At 49.6% G+C, this 15,939-nt stretch overlaps 1 long non-coding RNA gene across 1 annotated transcript in view; it reads left to right on the forward strand.

Moving 5' to 3' along the window:
* LOC309376241 overlaps nt 1-15,939 on the forward strand; it is a 94,825-nt gene that overhangs the window by 67,716 nt on the left and 11,170 nt on the right. The window contains exon 2 of the long non-coding RNA XR_014171097.1: nt 12,383-13,253. This is a non-coding gene — a long non-coding RNA (uncharacterized lncRNA). The remainder of the gene's footprint in view (nt 1-12,382; nt 13,254-15,939) is intronic.

Here is a 15,939-nt window from a genome sequence, read left to right on the forward strand (position 1 = left end):
ACATTCTCGAAATTAGCTTAGATTTTGGCTCAAGCAACTCTGTTTCTAGTTTCGATTTTTCCTCCTGAAAACCCACTTTTTTGTCTGCTTTAAAAACTTCCTGGATTTGAGCATAATGCAACCAATCTCGCACCTTGTTTTTTAACTTTTCCATACTCTGTAACCTCCATTTATCTCCAATTTTTTCAATTATTTCCCAATATTTAGGCCAGTGGGCCTCCATATTGAGTCTTTTACGTGCTTTGGCCTCCATCGGTGAGAGCCACCTCGGAGTTTTACTCTCCAATAAGTCTTTATATTTTGACCAGACCATGAAAATTGCCCTTCTGACAATATGGTTTTTGAACAATTTATGAACTTTAACCTTGTCATACCACAAATATGCATGCCACCCAAAAGCATTATCAAATCCCTCCAGGTCAAGGACATCGGTGTTCTCCAATAAAATCCAATCCTTCAACCAGCAGAGGGCTGCAGCTTCATAATATAACCTCAAGTCCGGCAGGGCAAACCCCCCTCTTTCTTTCGCATCTGTTAGTATTTTAAACTTTAATCGGGGCTTTTTGCCCTGCCAGACAAATTTAGATAAATCCCTCTGCCATTTTCCAAAACATTCCACCTTATCCACGATCTGGAGGGCCTGAAACAAAAATAGCATTTTCGGCAATACATTCATCTTTATAGCAGCTATTCTGCCCAGCAAGGAAAGTTTTAATCTTGACCATATTTCCAGATCTCTTTTGATCTCTGACCAACATTTCTCATAGTTGTCCTTAAATAAATTCAAATTTTTGGAGGTCAAATGGACCCCTAGGTACTTTACTTTTTTGACCACATTTAGTTCTGTTTCTTTTCTGAACTCCTCTATTTCAGTAGTTGTCAAGTTTTTTGCTAAAACTTTAGTTTTTTGTTTATTCAGCTTGAATCCCGCCACCCGACCAAAGTCAGAAATTAATTCTAACGCTCTTTTAGTACTAGAGGCTGGCTCCTGTAATGTTAATACCAAGTCATCTGCAAAAGCTTTCAGTTTATATTGTTTCTCTCCGACCACAATTCCCTGTGTCAACCGGTCATTTCTAATCATGTTCAATAGCACCTCCAGGACTGAAATAAACAACAGAGGAGATAGAGGGCACCCCTGTCGTGTCCCTTTTTCAATTTTGAACTCCTCTGTCACCACGTTGTTTACTATCAATTTAGCTTTTTGTTCTGAATAAATTGCTTCTATTCCATTTTCAAACCCCCGCCCTACTCCCATCCTTTCCAAATTTTTCTTCATAAACAGCCAAGAAATGTTGTCAAAGGCCTTCTCCGCATCAATAAAAATCAACACCGCTCTTGTGTTTGAATTAATCTGTAAAAACTCCAAAATGTCAATGATGTTTCTTGTGTTGTCAAATAAATGCCTACCAGGGAGAAAGCCTGCTTGGTCCTTATGAATCACTTCATTTAAGACTTTCTTAAACCTACTTGCCAAAATGTCTGCAAAAATTTTGTAATCCACATTTAGGAGTGAGATAGGACGGTAGTTTTTAAGTTGAGTTTTTTCAGATTCTAGTTTTGGGATCAACGTGATGAAAGCTTCTTTCCACGTTTCCGGTGCCTTCCTCCCCTCCATAATCTGGTTGCAAACTTCCAGCAATGGTTGTATCAATGAATCCTTCAGTACCTTATAATATTTGGAAGTAAGCCCATCAGGTCCCGGAGATTTGCCCAGTTGAAGGTTCTGAATGGCGCATTCAATTTCTTGAGTTGTAATATTACAGTTCAGGATTGCTCTCATTTCCTGGGGTATTTTTTGTAATCCATTAGTTATAACAAATTGGTCCACCTCTGAGCTTTTTTGTGGCCTTTGAGAATAAAGTTCTTTGAAATATCTCTGGAAGGACTTTCTAATTTCGTCGGGTTTCTGAACCATTCTCCCTTCAATCTCTAGATTTGTAACTGTGTTAAGTTTTTGTCTCTTTTTCAACTGCCAAGCCAACAATTTTCCACATTTGTTAGCAGATTCAAAGGATCTTTGTTTCATTTGTTTAATTTTCCATTCCACCTCTTGATTTATCAGTTTCGAATATTGTGCCTGGAAAAACTTCACTTCTCTCAATACTTCCTTTGATTTAGGCCTGGATCTCAGTTTTCTCTCTCCTTCTCTTATTTTCTCCAAGATCTTCTCCTTCTTTTCATTCCAGAGTCTTTTTTTAATCGTGTTCTGTTGTATTAGAAACCCTCTTATAACTGCTTTGCTTGCGTCCCAGATTATTCTTTTTTCCACATTTGTCTTTAAGTTTATTTCAAAATAGTCCTTTAAAACTTTTTGGGCCTTCTTAACAATCTCCTGATCTCTTAACAAAGCGTCATTCATTCTCCATCTGAACGATCCGGTTGTATTTAGTCTCAATTCCATTCTCAAGGCGTTGTGGTCGGAGCAGGTTTTTGGGCAGATTTCCACTTTTCTGGTCTTAGGTGCCAGCCCTCTAGTTATCCATATTTGGTCGATTCGCGTCCATGTCATATGGGCCTCAGAAAAAAAAGTTCCTTCTTTCCCTAGAGGGTTCTTGATCCTCCATATGTCAATCAAATCCAAATTGTCAGTCATTTCAAAAAAGGTTTTTGGTAGTCTGCCATCTTTCGTTATATTAGCACTTTGTGACTTATCCATATTCACTGAGGCGACACCGTTCATATCTCCCAACATGATAATGTTGTTATAGTCCAAATAGTCCAGCATAATCTCGTGCAGCTTCTTAAAAAATTCCGATTTTCCATCATTTGGGGCGTAGATTCCTAGAATTAAAAACTTTTCTCCTTGTGTCTGGATTTCAATTGCCAAAATTCTGCCCTGTTCATCTTTAAATACAAATTTTGGGGACAAGTTCTCCTTTGCATAAATCACCACTCCTCTTTTCTTAACTTTATCCGATGAAATAAATTCTTGGCCTAACCTTTTATTGATTAACACTTTTCTGTGGAGTCTTGTCACGTGCGTTTCTTGCAGGCAAATAATGTCCAATTGTTCTTTTTTCAAAATATGAAATACTTTTCTGCGTTTTTCTGGAGAATTCCCGCCATTTATATTCCAACTAAGAAGCTGTAGAGACATCCCGGCCTACTTCTTGGGTATCACAGTTGGGTATCTAATTTATCGTCCTTTTCCGGAAGCTGTGGTGCCGGGCCGCCTCCAGATGGTATGGATCCTGGTGGTAATCCCGGTGGTGGAGGCCAGGAATCTGCAGCTCTCTTTTGGAGGTCCTCCTCGTTGTCGTGTAGGAACTTCTGGTGGTCTTCTGGTGTTTTAATTCTTACCTTCTTTCCTCTATAGGTGAATGACAGACCTTGAGGAAATTCCCACCTATAAGGGATTGCGTTGTATCTTAACAATTTGGCCAAGTCTGTGTATGTGGCTCTAAGGTCCAACAAATATTTAGGAATGTCTCTATAAATTTCTGCCCTTTTGCCTTCAACTTCCAGGGATTTTTTAAAATGTTGGCCTAATATCTTGTCTCTTTCCTCTCTTGTTCTCAAACAAACCAAACAGTCTCTGGACTTATCTTTCTTAACCGATCTTCCCAGTCTGAAGGCCGTCACAATCCTGAAATCTTTATCTTCTTCAACCCCCCAAAATTTAGAAAACAACTCCGTCAAGAATTTCTCTAGGTTGCCCTGTTCCAACTCTGGGACAGCCCTCAGCCTAAGATTACATTCCTTACTTTTCAGTTCCACCATTGACAGGTAGGCTTGCTGTTCTCCTACCTGTCTTTTCAAAGGTCTTACTTCCCCTTTGATCTCTTCCACCTTCTTGCACGCTTGCTCAGCTTTTTGATTGGCTTCCGCAGCTAGTTTGTAGTTCTCCGCCGTAGCTCCTTGCAGTTTCTCAATAGCCTGAGTGTGCTGCGAAACCTGATCTGTTAACTTGCTGATAGTAGATGTAGCTCTATCAATTTTAGATGACTGATCGTCCACCTTCTTATTCAGAAGTGCCAGTTGTTCCAAAATTTGTTTCAAGACTGGATCAGTTCCTCCAGCTGCCATTTCTTCTGTAGCAGGCGTTTCAACTTCTTCCTCCTGCGCCGTCAGCACAGTTGGCACCGAGGATCTACGATGATGAATCAAGGTTGTTTGGACAAGCTGCCCAGCTCTCTTATCTTTTTTCTTTTCTTTAGCTTCCTCAGCTAAAGCTTCCTTAGCTTTAGCTGCTCTTGTTTTCGCTGGGCCACTCATTCCCCAGCTGCTGTTCAAGGTCGAATAGTCTTTCAATCCATGAGAAAGGCAAGCCCAGAGTATAAACAATTAAACCACAAAAAATCCCAATAGGATACAGTTCCCAGACCTCAATGCCTCCGCAAATCCACTAGGGGGGGTTTTCATAGGAAAGAAAGTTTCTTTTCCACCATCAAAGCTCCTATTTCAACTGAAGTCCCCAAGTTCAAAAAGGAGGCTTTCAGAAAGTTCTGTTTCAAATTAGTGCCACAAGGTAACGGAGAGGTTTCAATGACAGTATTAAAGCGATAGTGTATCCATCAATGCAACAGTTTATGTTAAGAAAAAAGTTTCAGCAGCCTGACAGTACTCCTTTACAACACTGGCAGTCCGATAACTCGGTTATCCCCTTCAATTCCACATCTCTTCACAGTAGGCGGAGGATTCTCTAACACAATGAACCAAAAAATTTACTTCTTCACTCTTTTCAATTTCTAGACACACACAGTTTATTAATGCCCCTTCTTACTTCTTTCAAAGTCTCTTTTTAGCGCTTCAGCCCGCATCGGGTTCTTTTGCTTTGCTCTGATTAGCAGGACCGGAAGGCGGACTTCCTGTTACTCGCCTCCCGTTTTCAGCCGAAATAGACAAATTTAAATTAATCCTTAATCAGTTCTTTGGTACCCCTTACTCACGGGTAGATTGCAGCCAATTTCGATGTTTTTCAAGAAGAAAGGTCGGCGCTCATCAGCAACAGCAGCGCGGCTTCACTTCCGCGAAAAGAGCGATGAACTCACAGCGCCGCTCCCCCGTTCACGATCCGGAGCCTCTTACGAGGTCCCTTCCTCGCTTCTGGGGGGGCTTCTGGCACCCGCCGAGTCCCACGGCCACAGGCTCGCTCTGCCTGCGGTTTATCTGAATGGGTCTCCGCTTCGCCGTAGCGGACGACCCTTTTTCGCGGAGCCCCTCTTCACTGAGTAAAGAGGACCGCCATTGCCGTTTTGCGCCGCCTCCGGAAGCTCCTGTATGACGTGTAATTTGGAGCCAGGGCAATAGTGGGGGTCCCTCCCAACCCCACTTCATAGTCCAGAGCTTCGCCCCAACCCAGCCATATCTGCTTGGGTGGCTTGGTGAGCAGCAGGGCTCATGTCCAGCTCCAGCCACCGTCCCTTGGGGACTTCCTGCTCTGGATCCGAGGGGACGGTGGCAAGGCCCACCGGGTGGAACTGCCCCGGAAGACGCCTCAGAAACTGGACTCAAATGCAGCGGTTGGGTTCTCAACTGGCATTTCTAATGGCATTTTACTAATGGCATTTCTATCCCACCTTTTCCCCAACAGGCTCCAGGTGGTGTCCGGGACTGGACCCAAGAGGAATGCTGGAGACCCCCTTCCCTCCTCCTGAACCTTCCCGAGAAGAGGAGGACAGAATAGATTGACAACAGTGGTTTGCAGAAGGATGGAGAGGCGCTGTTCAAAGTCTCTCTCTGTAAATATTGAATAAAGGACTCTGCAGGAACTCTGCTTGTTGTCTCCTTCTTGGCTGGCCACTGGGGGAGCCTGACAGGTGGCATCTACCCCTCCTCACTGAAGACCCACGAAAATCCTTTGGCATACATGTAATTCCTGTTTTAAAGACCTGCATTGCTTGCCAGTTCATTTCTGGGCCTAAGTTCATCAACAGACCAACACTTTATATTGTTGAGTTGGCAATGGAAGAGGAGAAAGGCCCATGACTCACCCTTAATCGAAGCACAGCCACAAGGGCTTTGCCATGTGGAATGCTCTCTGTTCTGTTTCCCCTTTATTTTGGGTCGCCTTCTGATGAAAAGGTCCTGAATAAGGCAGGTAATACATTACTGGAGATTGCCTTTAAGCATAATTTGTACAACCTGCATGGTACTTACATGGATAGGTCAGGAGGTTTCTTTTCTTTTATCGACCCTCGTGGTGCAAGTGTGATTGACCATATCCTGGTCTCTCCAACAATTTTGGAGAGGGCATAGGGTCTCAGCACTTTTAACAGAACTGAGAGCGACCATCTTCCTAGAGCAATCTCACTAACTCCCCTCAAATCAGGGGGATTACAACATCTACATTGTGCAGTCCCTCCTCAAGCACCGGCCCCACGCAGGCGTAAATGGAACAGCGAGCTGGAGCTTAAAATTAAACAACACCTGCACTCTCCAGATTTATTGGCTCTGAGAGACCAGTGTCTTTTACCTAACTTTGATCCTTTTTCACTATATCAGCGGGTCTTTTCCCATTTCTTATAAACACCAGGCCTCCCAAACAACATAACAAATCGGGGGTCTGGTTTGACAAAGACTGCCGGAAGCTAAGATCCCTGCTTAGGAAACAACAAAACAAGGTAAAACAGGAGAGGACTCTGGCATCTATGGTAAATTTCCACAGATGGCGCTCTTACTATAAAAACACCCTAAAACTCAAGAAATCCCTTTATAGGAAGGAACAATGGGAGGCACTTGATAAGGCGATTAAATCGCGAGACGATAGAAAATTTTGGGCAATAGTAGCACAGGGAGTCTCAGCCAAAGGAAAAATTGTAAACAGCAGTATTCCATCCGATGTGTGGTATCAACATTTTTTCAAGCTATACACACCCTCAAATACTGCTAATTCGAGTCCGTCCCTCCCATTGAAGAATGATCATCTAGCTAGTTGGGATCCTGTTACGGAATCAGAGTGCCTACAGCTAATTAAAACTTTAAAAAATGGCAAAGCTCCTGGTGAGGATATGATCCCCCCTGAGGTTTTTAAATCAAATGCCCCATGGTGGGCCATCTTTTTGGCCAAACTTTTTACGGCAATAAACAACACGTAAAATTCCAGCAAACTGGAAACTAAGTGTGGTAGCCCCTATCTACAAGAAGGGAGATATTCAAGATCCAGCAAACTACCGCCCTGTAAGCCTTCTGGACATCGCATACAAACTTTATACCCGGTACTTATTAAACAAGTTGGTAGACTGGGCGGACCATTCTAACCTGTTCAACCAGGAACAGGCAGGATTTAGAAAGGGCCACAATACGATAGGTCACTGTATGGTACTACAGACTCTGGTAGCTAAATATGCAAAAGCGTATAAGAGCAGACTCTTCGTGGCCTTCGTTGACTTGACATCTGCCTTTGACTCAATCTGTAGAGATAGACTATGGAAAAAATTATATGAAACGGACATTGATAGACGACTTTTAAAAATTCTCAGAGAGTTACACACAGATATTACAGTCAAAATCAGAACTGGGCCATCGGGAACTCTTACGGACCCACTGCCATTGGGGAAAGGGGTCAAACAGGGATGCCTGCTAGCCCCATTTCTTTTTAACTTTTACATAAACGATATTGTTCAGTACATGGCAAAGTACAAGTCATCGGCTCCAGCCCTTGAAGGTAAACGTCTGAATATATTGCTATATGCCGATGACATGGCTTTAATGGCACTCACCCGAAGAGGCTTACGCAGCATGCTGGAGGGGATCGCAGCCTACTGTTCCCATAACTCACTAAAGATAAACTATGACAAAACAAAAATTGTGGTGTTCAGTAGAGCTCGCCACACCTTTAGATGGTCTTTAGATGAACATGTGATTGAACAGTGCCCTTTTTTTAAATATCTGGGTGTTACATTCCAGGCTACATCTAGTTGGCTAGCCCACTTTAAGGCTGTAACCATCCTAACACGAAGAACAATTGGTGTCCTGCTTAGTTTCTTCCATACCCGGGGAGGACAATTGGTGATCCCGGCATTAAGAGCTTTTGTTGGGAAAGCTATTCCCCAGATGTTATATGGGATAGAACTCTGGGGGTGGAACCAGAGGTTGTTGGAACGGCTTGAAATTTTGCAAAATTATTATCTCAAGAGGATTCTAGGCCTTCCTCAAGGAACCCCAGCAGCTTTCTTGAGGGTGGAGGTTGGATTACCCTCTGTGTCTGCCAGGGCCCACTTAAGATTCCTACGATTTTACATCAACCTTGCAAACACTTCAAACACCTTATTGGCCAAACAAGCCTTTGTATCTCTTCAAAAGAACACCACTTGGCGTCAAAACCTATCTGAGATCCTGGTTAGATACACCCTACCGGAGTTTAATATCCTCAAACTGTGGAGCCCGGACAAAGTTCGGGAATGGATCCTGGAGAGAGACGCTCTGTTAGATATCACAAAAATACAGAACCCAGGGTCCTCCCACTGGTTTCCCCGACTGAAAACAGTCAAAACCTGCGCCAATTACTTGGCGAATATCACCAATCCCACCCTTCGGAGAGCTTTCACCATGGCCCGTTTTCAAACCATTCCTACGGCCTAACTGTCAGGCAGATATGCAAAAATCCCAGTAGAGGAGCGTATATGTCCTTGTCATATGAGAACCAAAGAGGATCTCACACATTACATGTTGTATTGTCCCATCTATTCGGCCTTCAGGGATGCGATGTTACAAACCATTCCCAAATCAATAGTCAACTCTGAGGATCAAGTAAAGTTTTTACTGGTGGACGCTGATCCACGGATTTCTCACGTGGTAGCGGTCTTTGTGGTGAAGGCTATGGAAACTAGAGTAGGGTTCCTGGATGAAATGGTGAGGTCCCTCCCATTGCTCTCCTAACCTGTTGCTGCATCTTCTTTCCTGAATGGTGGGGTTTTTTGGGTAGTTTCCCTGCTGGGACAGCATGGCATGAATTTTAGCTTATTTTTATAATTTGATTGTTCATCTTTTAATAATGTTTTATGGTATTTTGTGTAAAGGCATGGACCTCACAAATTTAATAAACTTGTTGTTTGCTTGTTGGGTCGCCTTCAAACCAATTCCTTAACCCAAAAGTCATACGCTGACCGCTGACAATGAACCTGATGTCACAAAGTTATTATGCTGCTTTTGTGATATACAAATGGCATGAGAAGAGTTGCTTTACTTATCTGTATTCTTTATTATTCCTATGATCCTTCTTTATAAAACCCAGTAAAAAGTTATTCAAAAAACAAGAGGTTACTGTGACAAATACCAATTTATGTTGTTTCAATATAGTTATGTGCTGAAATTAAAGCACATGTCAAGCTGGGAGATGCCGAAATATCGATCTCCTTTTTGATGGCAGGGAAAATGCCAAGTTAAACTGAAGGTTCTTGCAAGATGCCAAGCCAAGAGAAGCAGGAAGCGATCCTCCCTTCCCACTTTCGTCCATCTCCTTTCAGACATGAACAACATCGATTGAAAGAAAGAAAAATAAGGGGAAAGAAAAGAGAGAGAGCCCCCCCGGCCCCCACCTGCCAAGCCAGACTCCCAAGAGGCTTGGGAAGGAGGCGAGAGGCCCTCGAGCCTGAAAACTCCGGGGAAGCTTGGGAAAGAGCCCCCCGGGAGGAGGAAGAGGAAAGGCAAGGCGCTTTTACCTCAGCGTCGCGGGGCAGGGAGTTCCGCAGGCTTCCCCCGAGAGGAGACCCACCCGAGCCCGGCAGGCGAAGGCCAGGCCGGAAGGGACGTCAGAGGGGGGGAGGAGCGGCCCGCCTTCCTTTCCTGTCCTCTCTAGGAAGCCAGCTCGGCGCCCCTTAACCCTTCAGAGCTGCTCCCTCGGAGGGGAGAGGAGGGGCGCCGGAGTGGGCGCGTGTTCGTGGGAAGGGGGAACCCGTGTCCCGGAGGAGGAGCCCCTCTCTCTGCCCGGGGCTGCGAAGGGGCGTCTGGGCGGGGGAGAGGGGGGTCTTTGGGGGCGCAGATGGGGGACGCGGGGGTGTCTCTCTTGGGGGGGGCAGAGAGCCCTGTCCCAGCAAGAGGGGGGCCTGGGGGGGTGCGGGGCGCCTGGCGGAGAAGCCGGACTGGGCGCGTGTGCGTGGGAAGGGGGAACCCGTGTCCCGGAGGAGGAGCCCCTCTCTCTGCCTGGGGCTGCGAAGGGGCGTCTGGGCGGGGGAGAGGGGGGTCTTTGGGGGGCCAGAGCGGGGTGTCTCTCTTGGGGGCTTCTGGGCGGGTCTGGGGGGCAGTGAGCCCTGTCCCAGCAAGAGGGGGGCCTGGCAGGGTGCGGGGCCCCCGGGCCGAGAGGAGGGGCGCCTGGCGGAGAAGCCGGACTGGGCGCGTGTTCGTGGGAAGGGGGAACCCGTGTCCCGGAGGAGGAGCCCCTCTCTCTGCCCGGGGCTGCGAAGGGGCGTCTGGGCGGGGGAGAGGGGGGTCTTTGGGGGCGCAGATGGGGGACGCGGGGGTGTCTCTCTTGGGGGGGCAGAGAGCCCTGTCCCAGCAAGAGGGGGGCCTGGGGGGGTGCGGGGCGCCTGGCGGAGAAGCCGGACTGGGCGCGTGTGCGTGGGAAGGGGGAACCCGTGTCCCGGAGGAGGAGCCCCTCTCTCTGCCTGGGGCTGCGAAGGGGCGTCTGGGCGGGGGAGAGGGGGGTCTTTGGGGGGCCAGAGCGGGGTGTCTCTCTTGGGGGCTTCTGGGCGGGTCTGGGGGGCAGTGAGCCCTGTCCCAGCAAGAGGGGGGCCTGGCAGGGTGCGGGGCCCCCGGGCCGAGAGGAGGGGCGCCTGGCGGAGAAGCCGGACTGGGCGCGTGTTCGTGGGAAGGGGGAACCCGTGTCCCGGAGGAGGAGCCCCTCTCTCTGCCCGGGGCTGCGAAGGGGCGTCTGGGCGGGGGAGAGGGGGGTCTTTGGGGGCGCAGATGGGGGACGCGGGGGTGTCTCTCTTGGGGGGGGCAGAGAGCCCTGTCCCAGCAAGAGGGGGGCCTGGGGGGGTGCGGGGCGCCTGGCCGGGAAGAAGCCGGAGTGGGCGCGTGTGCGTGGGAAGGGGGAACCCGTGTCCCGGAGGAGGAGCCCCTCTCTCTGCCTGGGGCTCCGGGGGAGAAGCAGGTCTCTGGCACCTGGATGGAAATGCCACGGACAACTGTATATCAAGCAGCAGGAAAAGAGCACACAAAAAGCAAGAAGATTAAGATTTATTCAGACCCAGAAGAGAAAAAAGCAGCAGGAAGTGCAGCGTCTCAAAGATGCAGCGTAACATCTTTACCGTAAAAGAAGTAATGAAACGTAACAATCGGCAAAGAGGCAGAGAAGTGGAATTTTTCAGTGGCAGGGGGGACAAGGAAACCCATCCCAGCAGGCCTGTGTTGTGAAGCATCAGGACAAGAGATTTCTGTGCATCTCAAGAGCAGCAAGAATGTATTCCTCCCCCCCCCTTTCGCTTGAGAAGGAAAACTCTGCAAGTGTTTGGCTCCAGGGTCCCTTGAGAGAGAGTTGCTTCCGACTCTCTGAGCAAAGAGGAAGGAAAAGGGGGTCCTGCAAGGAGAGGATGAGGGGAAGACCCCCTTTTCTAGGGGTGGGGGAGAGGGATTGGGCTCCCGGGTCAAGAGAGCACCTTGTATCCTGGCACTGAAAAGACACCCTCCCGACACACACACACTTGGTGGCATCTCCTTTTGGCCAAGGGTCAAAACATAGTTCCAACTTGAAAACCACCTCCCCTCAAGGGGCTTTGGACTACAACTCCCAACCGGGCCTGCCAGCAGAAGGCAGGGGGGATGGAAACAGCCGTCCCAAAGGTCCGGCCAGCTCCAGAGGCGACCCAAGGCTGCTCTCCAACGGGCGCTGCTCCAGGCATCTGAGTTGCCCAGTTCAAGGGAGCTGGCGGGACTAAGAACCGGGGTTCCTGAATCACAGGGGTTGGACTAGATGAGCCTGGAGTGTCCTCTTCCCGGATTCCTCATCTGGCTGCCAATGCCACGGCTGGAATGTCTCCCAAAACTGCCCCCCCTTTCACAAGGAGCTCTCTCCCCCCGCCCTGCATCTTAAACTACCCTTTGACTGGAACCAATCTCCTATCTCCTTGCTGGACAATCCCAACCAAAGAAGCATTACATTCTCTGAAATCTACTCAGGAGTCCTGTAGTGATTTCATGCTCTTTATTGCAGCTTGCAAAACAGTGATTTAATTGCACCCCAAACCTCAGGCTGTTATATACATTATTTACACAATTAGTCCCGTCTGATTGGCTGATTCTGCTTCCCTCCTGGAGTCTGATTGCTCTTTTCCTGCAGGCCAATCAGTTGTCGTGTACTAGGATCCTAATAGCCTTTTGTTTTAGGCTCCAAGCTTAGTACATAAGCTCCCTCCCCTCTACGTTCCCGTTGCGCCCAGGAGGTTAGCATTCGTAGTGTTTAAGGTACGCCAGTCACCTATGGTCTTGGGTGTCTTAGTAGGGGTTCCTGGTTCTTGCTCTTGTTCCAGGGCTGCTGGTTGTGACGGGGTCGTTGGGTTGGACGCCGCTGGCCCATTTGGTTGTGGTTCTGGTTCCTGTGGCTGCTCAGCCTTGGTCACTTCTGCTCCTCCTGCTCTATGGGCCTCACCCTTCTGCTATCCCCTTGGGATTCCTCTGTCCAGCCCTCCTTGCAGTTCCCCCCCAGGAACCATCACAGCAGTTGATCGCAGTGGCGGCGCCAAGCTTTCCCCCCTTCGTTAGCACCTCGTATGACACGGGGCCAGTCGCCCCGGTGACTGTGGCGGGTACCCATGCCAGGCCCTCCCCGAAGTTCTTTGCGTACACTGGGTCGCGGGGCTGGAAGGTCCGGGGGTTCCTACGTTCCCCCACTGCTGCCTCCTCATGGGCCCCGTTGGGGTGAAGGCGGTCCGGTCTTGTTGTGAGGCGCCAGCCCATGAATAGTTCCGCTGGGCTCCGGCCATCATTGTGCTGTGGCTGCTATGCTGGGCTAGGACAAATGCAGCTAGGCGATACTCCCAGTCCCTTTGTGTCATGCGGCGGAGGGTGTCCTTGGTGGTCCACACCATGCGCTCTGCTTGGCCATTCGTGGTGGGGTGGAACAGCACTGATCGTGTATGGCGGATGGCATTTTCTGTTGCGAAAGTCTGGAACTCCTGTGATGTGAATGCTGTTCCGTTGTCGGAGACGAGGGTGTCAGGGAGTCTGTGGGTTGTGAACAGCCTGCATAGTACTTGGATGACCGCAGCTATGGAAGTAGACGGTACCTGGGTGACCTCCAGCCATTTGGAGTATGAGTCCACCACTACAAAGAATGTCCTTCCCTGGAAGGGGCCAGCGCAGTCCACATGCAGGTGGGACCACAGTGCTCGGGTGGACTCCCAGGGTTGGATGGGGGCCCTTGGGGGATCTGGGCAGGACTCTTCAGCTCTGGCAGTATTTAACCCAGGCCTCTATCTCCCCGTCAATTCCTGGCCACCACACATAGCTTAAGGGCCTCACCCCCCCCTGGGTGTGTTTCATGTAGGGCTGTGAGGACCTTTTGGCGCAGAGGCTGGGGAACGACCACCCTGCTTCCCCGTAACAGGCACCCCTTGTGGGCTGACCACTTGTGTTTGCGGGTTGTATAGCCCCCAAATTCCGGCCCAGGGTTGCTACTGGGCCATCACCACACCCAGTCCAGGACCCGGGAGATGACCCTGTCCTTCATGGAGTGGCGTGCTACTTCCAGCACCTGAATGGGGCGGTCAGGAAGCTGTTCCAGGCTAATGACCTCATGTGCGGGTGCTGGGTTGGGTCAAGTCTCAGGTAGTGGCAGTCTGCTGGGGGCGTCCGCGTGGCCCATTGGCTTCCCAGGCTGGTGGACCGTGTATACTGGTAGCCGGTGAGGAAAATCAACCACCTGAGGACGCAGGGTGACAGTATTTGAGGGGTCTGCTTCTCAGGTGTGAATAGGCCAAGCAGCAATTTGTGGTCGGTCACAACGGTAAGAGGGAAATTTCTTTACTCCCTTCACAATTGCCATGCCCTCTTTGTCTATTTGCGGATAGCTCCTCTCGGCTGTGGAGAGGGGCTGGGAAAAGTAAGGCACCGGCACCTCTCTTCCATCCGGAAGTTGGTGCCCTAGTACGGCACCGACACCATAGGGCGAGGTGTTGCATGCCAGCACCACCGGCAACCTCTTGTCAAAGTGCGCCAGGACTGAGTTCAAGGCGAGCAGATCGTTGACTGTTTGGAACACAGCCTCTTGGCACTGCCCCCACACCCACGGGGCCCGCTTATCTAACAGTCTGTCTAGGGGCTCTGCTACTGCTGCCTTGTGGGGTAAGAAGGCATGGTAAAAGTTCAATAGTGCCAAGAAGGCTTGGAGATCCACCTTACCCTTAGGTGCAGGGGCATTGCAAATAGCCCTCATCTTGTCCCTGGTCAGGTGGACTCTGTCTGCATCTATTGTAAATCCTAGAAAAACCATCTGTTGAACTCCTAGGAGACACTTTTCCCGCTTCACCTTGAGGCTGGCTATCTGGAAATAGTGCAGGATGGTGCAGAGTGTGTCCCCAAACACCCCCAGCGTGGCCCCGGTGATCACATCATCGAAGAATGGGGTGACGCTGGGAATTCCTTTGAGGAGTCCATTAGATTTTGGAACATGCCTGGGGCCATGCGGACGCCAAATTACAGCCCCTTGACACGGAACGGGCCCCTGTGTGTTACAGTCGTCTGTGCCTCCGCAGTGGCCTCGTCCAGTGACAACTGCTGATAGGCCTGGGCTAGGGCCAGCTTGCCAAAATTCTTATACCCCGCCAGGGTGGCGAGGACATGGCTGACCATTGGCACCAGGTATGCATGAGCCGTAAGGGCCTTCTTTATGGTACATTTGTAGTCTGCGCAGATGTGGACTGAGCCATTGGGCTTGACGGGTGAGATGATTGGAGTTTCTCAGGGGGCATTAGGCATGGGCTCGAGCACTCCTTGCTCCACAAGCCAATCTAATTCCTCCTCAATGCGGGGCTTTGAGAGTGAACAGGACCTGGTGGGCCTTGAACCTGATGGGTCGTATGGCGGGGTCTAGTTATAGGCCAACGGGGGGGGGGCAGTATATCATCCCAATGACTCATCAAATACCTCCGGAAACTCTTTGCACGTGGCGTCCACATCCACGTGGGAGCTGGTGCGGTTTACCCCGGTGATGGCTAACTCCAGTGGCCCAAACCACGCCAACCCCAGTAAGCTAACTTAGCACCCCTTGACCACGATGAAGTCCAACTGCCACTTACGCCCTTGACATTGTACATTGAAGGTTCCCACCCCCATCGTGGGGACCTTGCATTTATGTAATTCTCCCGGAGGGTGAATGGGGCTGGCCAAACTTGGAGCCGCCACTGGGACACAATATCCTTAATGTCCATGCCAAGATTATGGACAGGGTTGAGCCTGTATCAAGCTCCAGGCGGCACGGGGCTGCCTCTGTGTTTCGATGTAAATTTTTTCCACATTAGAATGAGGCAACTGGTATACCTGACAGTCTGTGATCTCCGTCGAGTTGCCCTGGTGTGTCAGAGCACAGGGCCTGGGACTCTTGGGTCGGCCATCTGGTTCGAGGCGTCGGGCAGGGCAGGCACGGCACACCCGGGCAATGTGTCCCACTTTTCTGCATTGTTAGCATTCTGCGTTGCGGAAATGGCAAGTCCTCTGCTCGTGGCTCTCCCTGCAAGTTGCACAGTTCCTGTTTTCCAGATGAGGCTGTCGTGGTGGGCGTGCAGCTTATGTGCGCTGCTGCACTCAGTGCGTGCACGTCCTCCCGGTCGGATTCTGAGTCGTCGGTGAGGTCCTCGTGGTGGATCCTCGTTTGGGATAACATGCTTGATTGGAATCCTTGCGCTGACCTCTCGGCAGCTTCAGTTGCTTCAGTGCCCCTTCAGCCGTTCTATTATCGTGTCATAGGGAACAGTTGCAATATTTGTGGGAGAGAGGAGGGCTCGGGCGATCTTGAACGTTTCTTCTCCACAGATGCTGAAGAAGGTTGCCCTCTTCTTGGCT

The sequence above is a fragment of the Podarcis melisellensis genome, assembly GCF_964234715.1.
Source record: "Podarcis melisellensis genome assembly, chromosome: 8".
Taxonomy (NCBI): domain Eukaryota; kingdom Metazoa; phylum Chordata; class Lepidosauria; order Squamata; family Lacertidae; genus Podarcis; species Podarcis melisellensis.